Below are 9833 nucleotides of genomic sequence, written 5' to 3' on the forward strand. Positions count from 1 at the left end.
GTCCCCAAATTCCACTGGAAATCCATTGTATGCAACTTTATGTCTTCTAAAAATAACCTGATCCAAAATTGATATCTCTTAATCTATCAATGTCATGTTGGAAATTTATATTGTCATAAACACTGTCTACAACGCTGCTCAAATTTGTGTTGTCAGCATGTTTGGATACTTGACTTTTTATGCCATTATCAAAGTCATTAATTAATATTCTGAATAATTCAGGCCCCAAAACAGATCCCTGAAGGACACCACTAGTTTCTGCCAGTTTGAGTACTTACCATTATTCCAACTCTGTATTTCCTGCCACTCAGTCGATTGCCTATCCATATCAATAATATGCCCTCAACTCCACAGGTTTCCATCTGAGCTAACATTCTGTTCTGTGGGACTTTATCAAGAGCCTTCTGGACAACCATATAAATAACATCCACTGACTTATGTCTGTCCACCACCTTAGTCACCACTTCCAGAAACTCTACCCTTCATGAACCCTTGCTGACTCTACCTGATTCACTGAATTTTTGGAGATTATTAGTTACCCTATCCTTGACTATAGAATCAAACAATTTCCCCACCATAGACGTCAGGGTGACTGGTATATAATTCCTTAGCTTCCCTCTGTCACACTTCTTAAAGAGCAGAGTGACGTGTGCAAATTTCCAATCCAAAGGTACAACTCTCAAATCCAGAGAACTCTGAAAGATTATGGTTAGAGTATCAGCGATGTACTCTCCTGCCTCCTTTAACACCCTGGAAATCATCAGGTCCTGGGATTTGTCACTCTTCAGTTCTATTAATTTCACCCATTTGGTGATTTACTTAAGCAAGTTTTATTTAGCCCCTAACCCTGGTCCTCTGTTAATTGTCTTCTGGCAAGCTATTCTCTTGTGCTGCTCTGAATACTGAAGCAAAATTATCATTCAACATGTCTGCTATTTCCCCAAAGTCATGCATAACGCTCAGCCTTCAGTGGGCCAACATGACTCTTATTCTGGATCAGTGGTGCTGGAAGAACACAGCAGTTCAGGCAGCATCCGACGAGCAGCGAAATCGACGTTTCGGGCAAAGGCCCTTCATCAGGAATGAAGGCAGTGAGTTGGAAGCATGGAGAGATAAGCTAGGGGAGGGTGGGGGTGTGGAGAGAGTAGCATAGAGTACAATGGGTGAGTACAAAGGAGATGAAGGTGATAGGTCAGGGAGGAGAGGGTGGAATGGATAGGTGGAAAAGGAGCTAGGCAGGTCGGACAAGTCCGGACAAGTCATGGGGACAGTGCTGAGCTGGAAGTTTGAAACTAGGATGAGGTGGGGGAAGTGGAAATGAGGAAGCTGTTGAAGTGTTCCAAGGCGGAAGATGAGGCGTTCTTCCTCCAGGCGTCTGGTGGTGAAGGAGCGGCAGTGAAGGAGGCCCAGGACCTCCATGTCCTCAGTAGAGTGGGAGGGGGAGTTGAAATGTTGGGCCACGGGGTGGTGTGGTTGATTGGTGCGGGTGTCTCGGAGATGTTCCTTAAAGCGCTCTGCTAGGAGGTGCCCAGTCTCCCCAATGTAGAGGAGACCGCATCGGAAGCAACGGATACAATAAATGATATTAGTGGATGTGCAGGTAAAACTTTGATGGATGTGGAAGGCTCCTTTAGGGCCTTGGATAGAGATGAGGGAGGAGGTGTGGGCACAGGTTTTACAGTTCCTACGGTGGCAGGGGAAAGTGCCAGGATGGGAGGGTGGGTCGTAGGGGGGCGTGGACCTGACCAGGTAGTCATGGAGGGAACGGTCTTTGCGGAAGGCAGAAAGGGATGGGGAGGGAAATATATCCCTGGTGGTGGGGTCTTTTTGGAGGTGGCGGAAATGTCGGATGATTTGGTTTATGCGAAGGTTTGTAGGGTGGAAGGTGAGCACCGGGGCGTTCTGTCCTTGTTACGGTTGGAGGGGTGTGGTCTGAGGGCGGAGGTGCGGGATGTGGACGAAATGCGTTGGAGAGCATCTTTAACCACGTGGGAAGGGAAATTGCGGTCTCTAAAGGAGGCCATCTGGTGTGTTCTATGGTGGAACTGGTCCTCCTGGGAGCAGATACGGCGGAGGCGGAGGAATTGGGAATATGGGATGGCATTTTTGCAAGAGATAGGGTGGGAAGTGGTGTAATCCAGGTAGCTGTGGGAGTCGGTGGGTTTGTAAAAAATGTCAGTGTCAAGTCGGTCGTCATTAATGGAGATGGAGAGGTCCAGGAAGGGGAGGGAGGTGTCAGAGATGGTCCAGGTAAATTTAAGGTCAGGGTGACACAACACAGCATGACTCTTAATCAGCTGATTTCCCTTTATATAACAATAAAATATCTTCTTATTGTCTTTTATGTCCCTTGCAAGTTTCCCTTCATAATACTTATTAGCCACTCTTATCAACGTTTAAGTGTCAGCGATTCTATCAGTTTGGAATAAGAAAGTTACCTTTTATCATCAGGTAACTGGCAAAACATGAAAGACGGAAGAATAAGAAAAGAGGGTACTTCTATTTTAAACTGTACTTTATAATAGAAGTTAAATTTTTAAAATATTTAGTAGTAAGCATAGCTTGTATTTATATCTTCCCGTTAAGGATGTAAAATAATCAAATGAAAATCGATAACAGCATTTCATGAAGAGGGAAAGTCCTCCCACAGCCATGTGAAATCTCGAATGCTTGTTTCAGATTTTGTGCTGGCTAAAGACAGGTGACCATTTGTTAATACTGACCTGACAAGCTAGTTCAGTATTTAACAGTGAAACTCTCAGGGCTCGGGACACTGAACTCAGTAACCGCAACTACTACATTGTACATCTTAACCTCAAATCCATCTGAGAATTGCTTCAGAAGGATCAAGGAAGAAGAGAAATAATTAACCCAGAAGTGTCAGGAAACATAACGTTTGGCTAAAAACAAATGAGGTTCAGGGAAGAATATTTGAGAGGCAGAGTGACCAATTTCCAAAAGGCAGGGTCAGCGTGGGCTGAGGGCTGTCCTACAAATTGTGGAAGAAAAGACAAGGATGAGGATGGAGGATGGGTGTGTGGGGGCTCGAAGCTGCAAAAAATGAAGTGAGGCAAGGCCATGCAAAGAATTTTTTTTATTCACTCGTGGGATGTGGATGTCACTGGCTGGGCCCGTCCTTAGTTGCACTTGAGAAGGTAGTAGTGAGCTATCTCCTTGAACTGCTGCAGTTCACCTGCTGTGGATTTCCATGATTTCGATGTGTGATACCAAACGAATGATGATACATTTCCAAGTCATTGAGTCATAGAGATGTACAGCATAGAAACAGACCCTTCGGTCCAACTCGTCCATGCCGACCAGATATCCCAACCCAATCTAGTCCCACCCGCCAGCACACGGCCCATATCCCGCTAAACCCTTCCTATTCATATACCCATCCAGATGCCTCTTAAATGTTGTAATTGTACCAGCCTCCACCACTTCCTCTGGAAGCTCATTCCATTCAAACAGCAAAGGCAGTAACTGTGCAGGTTCATTGCTGTCAGTTAGCAGTGTGGGTTTCTCCCTCTCTCTCTCTGCACTGTGAATATCTGTAGAACTTTTCCCAGATACAATCAGTTCTCCAAGTGGGTCAGTAGAACTTAAATGTTCACTCTGCTTTCTCTCCACAGATATTGCCAAACCTGCTGAGTTTCTCCAGCACTTGCTGTTTGCTTTATTCTGACTTTGTGCTCTGATTGGTGGACAGGATTCTATATTTCATGATTGGCCAATGCACTGACTAAGGCCCTGTGATTGGTTATTGTACAGATTGCTAAACAGATGCTTGCCTTTTTGATGGTGGATAGATGGTGAATGGATAGATGGTGAGTGGCTTGAAGGGGAATTTGCAGGTGGTGGTGTTCTCATGTACCTGCTGCCCTCATGTACCTGCTGCCCTTGTTCTTCTGGATGAAAGTGGTCATGGGTTTGGAAGATGCTGTCTGAGATTAGAATTAGGATCCCTACAGTGTGGAAACAGGCCCTTCACAGCCCAACAAGTCCACATTGACCCTGCAAAAAGTAACTAACCCAGACCCATTCCCCACATTTAGATTAGATTCCCTCCAGTGTGGAAACAGACCCTTCAGCCCAACCAGTCCACACCAGCCCTTTGAAGAGTAACAAACCCAGACCCATTTCCCTCTGACCAATGCATCTAACACTATGGGCAAGTTAGCAAGATCAATCCATCCAACCTGGACAACTTAGGACTGTGGAAGGAAAGTGGAGAAAACCCACACAGATACGGAGAATGTGCAAACTCCACACAGTTGCCCGAGGCTGGAATCGAACCTGGAATCCTGGCGCTGTGAGGTAGCAGTGCTAACCACTGAGCCACTATGCTGCCCAAAAAATGCTCAAGCCTACTGCACCTGGTATTCCCAGGCAGTCTCCCAACCAAGTACTAACCAAGTCTGAGTCTGCGTAGCTTCTGAGATCGGATAAGATTGGGTGTTTTCACAACAGTATGGCCGTAGGCAAGATCTTTGCTGAATTTCTGCAGTGCATCTTGTAGATAATACACAATGCTACCACATTTCATATCCCATGGTGGGGGAGGGAGTGGATGCTTGATGCCAATCAAGTAGCAACAGTACTTAAATAACTAGGCCAGTTTCAATTCCTGGTCAATGGTAGTCCCAGGATGTTGATGGCGGGGGGAATTCAACGATTGTAACAATTGAATGCCAAGTGCTAATGGCAAAATTCTCTCTGGTTTACGTGTGAATGATATTTGCCACTTGTCAGCCTATACCTGGATATTGTCTGGATCTTGTTGCATTTGAACATGGACAGAGGAGTCACAAATGGTGCTGAACATTGTGTAATCATCAGCAAATATCCTGCTTCTAACCTTATGATGGAGGGATGGTCGTTGATGAAGCAGCTAAAGATGGTTGAGCCTAGGACATGCCCTGAGGAACTCCTGCACAGATGTCTTGGAGCTGAGATGATTGATGTCCAACCATCATCCTTTGCACTTTGTATGACTCCCTTGAATGCTTTTTGCGTACAGGATATACCAGGGCAATTTTTCACATTGTCATGTAGATACCAGTGTTGTTCCTGTACGGGAAAAGCTTGGCGAGGGGAATGGTAAATTCTGGAGCACAAGTGTCCAGTACTATTGCTGGGATGCTGTCAGAACCCACAACTTTTGCAGTATCTAGTGCTACCAAATGAACTGAATTGGCTGAAGACAGATATCTGTGATGCTGAGGATTACTGGAAGAGACTGAGATGGATCAGCTGCTTAGAGTTATAGAGTCATAGAGACGTATGGCATGGAAACAGACCCTTCGGTCCAACCTGTCCATGCCGACCAGATATCCCAACCCAATCTAGTCCCACCTGCCAACACCTGGCCCATATCCCTCAAAACCCTTCCTATTCATATACCCATTCAGATGCCATTTAAATGTTGCAATCATACCAGCCTCCACCACTTCCTCTGGCAGCTCATTCCATACATGTACCACCCTCTGCATGAAAACGTTCCCTCTTAGGTCCCTTTTATATCTTTCCCCTCTCACCCTAAACCTATGCCCTCTAGTTCTGGACTCCCCGACTCCAGAGAAAATATTTTGCTTATTTATCAAATCCATGCCCCTCATAATTTTGTAAGCCTCTATAAGGTCAACCCTCAGCCTCTGACGCTGCAGGGAAAAAAGACCCAGCCTGTTCAGCTTCTCCCGATAGCTCAAATCCTCCAACCCTGGCAACATCCTTGTCTGGCTGAAGATTGCAACAAATGCTTCAGCTTTATCTTTGACTGGCTGGGTTCTTCCATCATTGAGGATGAGGATATTTTTGGAGCGTCCTTCTCCAGTGAGTTGTTTAATTGTCTACTATTATTCATGACTGGATGCGGCAGGACTGCAGAATTTAGATCTGATCTGTTGATTGAAGGATCACTTAGCTCTGCCTACCATTTGCTGCTTATGTTGTTTGGCATGCAAGCAGTCCTGTTTTGTAACTTCACTAAGTTAAGACTTCATTTTTAGGCACACCTGGTGCTGTTCCTGGCATGCCCTCCTGCACTCTCCATTGAACCAGCATGAATCCCCTGGGTTGAGGGTAATGATAGAGTGGGGGAATATGCTGGGCCGTGAGGGTGCAGATTGTGCACAACACCTCATGGGTGTCCAGTCTTCAGTTGCTGGATCTGTTTGAAGTCTGCCCCATTTAGCACAGTGAAGATTTGATTGTTGAGAAGGTGATGGGGAGCTGGCATTTTGAATCTCTGCAGTGCAGGAACAGCCATAATGGTCGAGTGTGTGTGGTACTGGAAAAGCACAGTAGGTCTGGCAACACCCAAGGAGCAGAAGAATTGACATTTCTGGCAAAAGCCCTTCATCAGGAATGAAGGAATAATCTCCAGCATCTGGAGTCCTCATTTTCGCTACAACCAGAATGGTGTCAGGGACAGTTCTAGGAGATGGACCCAACAATAGTGAAGAAGCGAATGGAGGGAGAGGATGCTAAAAGAAAGACCTGCATTTATATTGCACTTTTCATAACCGCTGGATCTCTGAAAACACGTTATAGTGAATACTTTTGGAGTGTCATCATTGTTTATTAATTCACTAAGTGTCATCAAACTGAAACATTAACTCTTTGGTCCTCCATCCACAGATGCAGTTGGATCTGGTGAGAATTCTCAGGTAAGTCACTCCCTTACCGTCCCATGAGAATGGTTGACATCCACTCAAGGGAGCAGACAAGACCGGCATTTTATATTCCATTCAAAAACCAGCTCCTTCAACAAGCAAGTACTCCCTCAGCCCTAATCCAGAGCCTCAGCTGTGATTTGATCCTGGTCTGGGACTTGAACTCACAACCTGGTGTTTTAGAAGAAATGGTAAAACAGACTGAGCCACAACTAACCTGGCATAGAGAGCGTGCTCTGTCCACTTTGCTATCTTGTGTGAGGAGGGCATGGATGCTTCATTTTAAAGATTCAACTATTTTATTTATCTCTCATTGTTGACCCACAAATTCAGATTCATGCTGTAACATCTTACTGCTGCCTCACAGCGCCTGAAGACCCGGGTTCAATTCCCGACTCAGGCGACTGACTGTGTGGAGTTTGCACGTTCTCCCCGTGTCTGCGTGGGTTTCCTCCGGGTGCTCCGGTTTCCTCCCACAGTCCAAAGATGTGCGGGTCAGGTGAATTGGCCATGCTAAATTGCCCGTAGTGTTTGGTAAGGGGTAAATGTAGGGGTATGGGTGGGTTGCGCTTCGGCGGGTCGGTGTGGACTTGTTGGGCCGAAGGGCCTGTTTCCACACTGTAAGTCTAATCTAATCTCAACCAGTACCACCTCTATCAGAACATCCTCCCCTCCTCAGTCAAACCAATCTTTTGGAACCGCCACCTCCCTCCCTTTTTGCCCCTGACCATTTAATAAACATTGTTAAGCTCACACACTCACTCACACCAGAAATAATTCCCTGTCCTTAAGTTACTCTGTCCTTCCTCTGCATTTCCATACTGCTGATTTACTCTCATTCCTCAGAATCACCAATGTTTTTAACATAGGACATATAACATTTCAGCACAATACAGGTCCTTCAGCCCTCGATGTTGCACTGATCTGTGGAACCAATCTGACACCCATCTAACCCACACTATTCCATTTTCATCCAATGACCATTTAAATGCCCTTAAAGTTGGCGAGTCTACTACTGTTGCAGACAATGCATTCCACACCCCTACTGCTCTCTGAGTAAAGAAACTACCTCTGACATCTGTCCTATATCTAACACTCCTCAATTTAAAGCTATGTCCCCTCGCGCTAGTCATCACCATCACTGTCCACCCTATCTGACCCTCTGATCATCTTGTATATCTCTATTAAGTTCCCACTCAACCTTCTTCTCTCTAGCGAAAACAGCCTCAAGTCCCTCAGCCTTTCCTCATAAGATATTCCCTCCACACCAGGCAACATCCTAGTAAAGCTCCTCTGAACCCTTTCCAAAGCTTCCACATCCTTCCTATAATGCAGTAACCAGAATTGAATGCAATACTTCAAGTGTGGCTGCACCAGAGTTTTGTACAGCTGCAACATGACCTCATCGTTCTGAAATGCAATTCCTCTACCAATAAAAGCTAACACACCGTATGCCTTCTTAACAATCTTATCAACCTGGATGGCAACTTTCAAGGATCTATGTACATGGACACCAAGATCCCTCTGCTCATCTACACTACCAATAATCTTACCATTAACCCAGTACTCTGCATTCCTGTTGCTCCTTCCAAAGTGAATGACCTCACACTTTTCCACATTAAACTCCATTTGCCACCTCTCAGCCCAGCTCTGCAGCTTATCTATGTCCCTCTGTAACCTACAACATCTTTCAGCACTATCCACAACTCCACTGACCTTAGTGTCATCCGCAAATTTACTAACCCATCCTTCTATGCCCTCATCCAGGTCATTTTTAACATGGTACAAATTTCTCATTCACTTTTTCCCTACAAGGACCCAGAGATTCTTGTCACTGGAACCCTCTTGCATGTCCTGTTCAAACTGCCTCAGGTCAACTTGACTTTTGCACCAAAGCCACTGTGATCAATTTACCTCACTGGGGGCACACTCAGAACAAAACCATGTACCAGACAAATTAGGCTTGGCCTTTCATTTTATTTCTTGTGGAACATTTTGTCATAATTTGATACTTTGAATAGCTCGATGGGCCACTTGATAGGGTAGTTAGATGATGCTTTTATTCTTCCATATGATGTGGGTGTCCCTGGCTGGGTCCATTTGTGCTCATCTCTAACTGGCCCTGAGAAGGGAGTGGTTGATCAGAGCTGAAGAAAATGATGCAAAGAGAGGGTGACATGAGGATGAGCATTTTCATATCCGGCATATGGGAAAGCTTACATACATTAGACAACAAGGGAAAGAGTGATGGGTTAGGATTAGGGTTAGGGTATGGTCAGCAGGAAGTGGATCTGGATTCGGATTTTTCACCAGCATTACTGTAAGGTTACTGTTCAGAAGCCAGTCAGAGTACCATTTGAGTACAGAGAGCTGCAAAGCAGGGAGCAGGTTCCAAAGAAGAATCCGACTGAATGTCTTTAAAGTGTTCTAAGAACGTAAGAGGATTGTGATCCGTGTACCCCACCATCTCTGACACATTGTTCATGACATACAGATTAAAATGTTGTAAGTACCTCATTCTGGACCTGTCTGGCTTTGAAAGGATTAAGCCGATAGGGATGTTATTTTATCGGAGCGGTATTCCCGACGTCTACTTCATGTACAATAGCATTAGTCCTCCCCAGCTGATTCTTACATATGTCCTTATACTGCAGTAACAAACCTTTCAACATCGTGCTATGCTCAAGAGACAGTTTACTAACCTATCCCGTTCCTCAAGGACTTCTTCATTTTTAAACCTGTTTTGAGGCACATCAAAATCCACATCATTTGGATTTGATTCCTCACTCTGCAGGGCAGTAACTAACACCTGTTTCTCCAGTTCTTTCTCTCCAGTGTAACACGGTTTCAACATGTTCACATGACATACCCGATACCTTTCTTTTCTGTTTGGCATCTTTACGAGATAGCTCACCCAACTCATCTTTTTCTCAATTTGATAGGGACCACTAAACCTGGTTTTGAAGGGATCTCCTATTACTGGTTACAGTACTAACACGTCATCCCCTCGGGAAAACATCCGAGTTTCAGAAAGTTCATCTGCCACCCTGTTTCATTCTGTACTGTGTCCTCTTTAGGTGCTGTTTAGCTAACTCACCTCTGATATAAAATCTAATTGTGAGATCTCTGACTTTGGTCCTATCAATTTTTCTTTAATTA

The 9833-nt window shown here is 45.0% G+C and overlaps 1 pseudogene; it reads right to left on the reverse strand.

Moving 5' to 3' along the window:
- Positions 1-4364: 4364 nt before the first annotated feature.
- LOC132818459 (5S ribosomal RNA) lies at positions 4365-4483 on the reverse strand (annotated as a pseudogene).
- Between the last annotated feature and the right edge of the window lie 5350 nt (positions 4484-9833).

This window comes from Hemiscyllium ocellatum, chromosome 8, assembly GCF_020745735.1.
Source record: "Hemiscyllium ocellatum isolate sHemOce1 chromosome 8, sHemOce1.pat.X.cur, whole genome shotgun sequence".
In the NCBI taxonomy this organism is placed as follows: Eukaryota; Metazoa; Chordata; class Chondrichthyes; order Orectolobiformes; family Hemiscylliidae; genus Hemiscyllium; species Hemiscyllium ocellatum.